The sequence below is a fragment of the Arachis ipaensis genome, chromosome B10, assembly GCF_000816755.2.
Source record: "Arachis ipaensis cultivar K30076 chromosome B10, Araip1.1, whole genome shotgun sequence".
Lineage (NCBI taxonomy): Eukaryota > Viridiplantae > Streptophyta > Magnoliopsida > Fabales > Fabaceae > Arachis > Arachis ipaensis.
The window spans coordinates 16973470-16976344 of NC_029794.2; the positions used below are offsets into that span (position 1 = coordinate 16973470).

At 30.7% G+C, this 2875-nt stretch overlaps 1 long non-coding RNA gene across 1 annotated transcript in view; it reads right to left on the bottom strand.

The window, feature by feature from the left end:
- Positions 1 to 2664, bottom strand: part of LOC110267727 — a 5733-nt gene extending 3069 nt beyond the window's left edge. Inside the window, exons 1-2 of the long non-coding RNA XR_002355615.1 lie at positions 2624 to 2664; positions 2114 to 2285 (exon numbers count right to left, since the gene is read on the bottom strand). This is a non-coding gene — a long non-coding RNA (uncharacterized LOC110267727). The remainder of the gene's footprint in view (positions 1 to 2113; positions 2286 to 2623) is intronic.

A 2875-nucleotide genomic window follows, 5' to 3' on the forward strand; every position in this document is an offset into this window, starting at 1 on the left:
TCACTACAAGAAAAAGGCGCATTTGTAACAAAAAATATTGTTACAAAACGTCAAAATTTTGAAACAAAAGTTTTTGTAACAAAAAAATGGTCTATTGCAGTAAGTCTCGTTACAAAAAGTTTTTGTAACGAAAAATGGAATTGTTACAATTCAATACCATATTTTGTAACAATTTTTTCTGATACAAAAAACCAGAAGCCGTTACAAAAGTGGTAACAAATTTTGATCTTGAAGGTATTTTTCGTGACAGTCAATTTTTTTCCTATCAAAAAATTTTGTTACAAAATGTAACATGATTTTGTAACATTTTTTTTCTTTAGTTACGAAAGCAAATTAATTATTTTGTAACAACTTTTTTTATTACAAATTACATGCATAATTTACTAAATTATTTTTTAAATTAACTAATATATTAACGATTTTAATAAGCAAGTTTACATGTATATAATATGCAAAAACATACATAAGTCAAACAAGATCCTTTTAGCTAAAATTGTCTTGAAACAAAATAACATTAGCTAGTGAGTACATTGATTAGTTCAACCAAAACATAAAAGTTCTAACATAGATTAGTGTCTCTATGCATCAAAACATTCTTGAGCCCTCAAGGTAGCATATGGTCACCATTTCAGCACTCCTGTAAATATGAAAAACCGAAACAAAAAAGTTAGAAACAAGATATAACACTAATTATAATTTTTTCACTAAGTTTTATCCAAAATGTTTAGAAAAATTTCGGCAGAACCTCCCTTAAAACTTGGATATTTCCACTGTCTACGGTTCCAACAAACACAACCAATTTACAACTTATGTCTCAGCCATACCCAACCAAATTTATCAAACCAAATAATAGGACATTTGTCATTTTTCAACCATGACACAAGTAAAATATGATAAATAGATCTATATACAAATTAAAGTATACTAATATAAAATGGGAATCATCTACAAAAATGTATTAAAACCATAAGTAACTTTAGGAGTACCTTTAAGGTCTAGTTTCTTTCATTGTCAAAGCGCGTTATGAGAGAGTTCACAATAGCTTGTTGAGCTTCCAATTGAGCTTTCACTCTAGCTTATTCTTCCTTTTGGCATGTTTGTTGTTTTTTAAGTTTTTCTTTGAGCACATCTATTTCCTTTGTTAGCTCCTCACGGTCTTGCATTGCCTCTTGAAGTTGTACTTGAATCCTTAACTTAGATTTCTAAGCCCTTATGCCGTAACCTAGCATCACAGCGACTATCACTTTCAAAGGGCTCTATGTAAACTAAATTCCAAGGCGGTTCTCTATAACTCCACAATACAAAACTATCCTAATTCAATGCATTGTAAAAAAAACACAAAATCAATAACAAAATTGAATTAATATTTTTATGTTAATAATGATGATGTAGTTACCTAAAAACACAAAAATTTAAGAAAACAAAAAATATCAAAATCACCAAAAAAATACAAAAAATAGAATCAAAATAATAAGGCACTAGAGTAAAATAATAAGGCACCATAAAACATGATAAAAGAAGAGTTTGCTAGCAAGCTTTCGTCCAAACTCAACAGCCTACACCACCAGACAACAATCACAAAGATAGTAATGACACCTAAGAATTGTACCAAGATAATCAATTAAAATATTCAGCAGATTTGTTTGATCATATGATTAACAAATATAAAATGATCAAAGAATATGAAACAATGACTACATATGAGGATTTCTGCATGGGTTTTAGTTGTATATAGGGTAATTAAATCCATACCTCTGGGCTTTCTAGATACTGACCTTTAGACAAGAAATCTACAACTTCTGACTCAAGAAAACAGTTAGTGAACCTGTGCATTTTGTGAAATCTGTCCTTCCCAGGAATAAACTCTATCATTTTGCAGACAATTACTGCAAGTTCATCAATCTTTATCCAGATCTGGCTATAGTCTTTCGGGCTCACAATCTCCATTGGCACCCTCTTTATCACCAGAGTATTCTTGTGCATTAGTATTGACTTTAATTTCAGGTTCAAATCCCTTGGAATTACTCCCTTGCACTTCTTGAATAGAACTAGTTTCAGATTGCAAATCCTTGCTCTCATCAACATTAATCAACTCAGATTTCACACCTTCAACCTCATTCATCTTATCCCGATCTTCAGTATTACTAACCTTTTCGATCGATTGAACGCTCTCTTCATTCTTATCCACTAAATCTTGATGTTCCATGGTTAAAAATTTAAAATGAACCTAAGATTTCCTCGTCAACAATGCAAAAACTGAAAGTTTACCCAATAAAATATAAGCCCTGCGATATTGCCAGTTACCAGTCCATATTACTATATATACAAAAAAGATTTAAAATACTAATCATCCGATTGTTCTAACTTTAGACGGCAGCAGAAAAATATAGTAAGATTAAGACTAAGAACTAGAGCAACAGTGAAGTATTCCAATTCCAATAGCAGAACACATCGAATAATCAGGACTGCGAGAATACAAACAAAACAAAACAAAACAAAAAATGGCTAAAAAATAAAAATTATGGCATTCCAGGAGAGCAAAATATACATCGAAACAATTACAAAAAAAATAAATGAATAGAAAGTAAGCCAAGAAGAAGAAGAAGGAGCAGGAATAGCTTACTGTTAGAGATCCAATCCAATGAGAAGAGTTGAAAGGAAGAGTTGATGCGTTATGAAAATGAAATTAAGACAGAGTATTTTTTACATTTTTTAAATTTCAGACCTTTTAATAGGTTTAGATCAATCCCAGTCTTGAAAACGATTTCTAATTATAAGATTCAACTTGTGATAGCACTATTCTTCAAAACGAAAGAATTTCAGTGTCTAGTATTTAGTAGTCAATGGCATGATTAAGAAGCTAGGTAAGGCATGC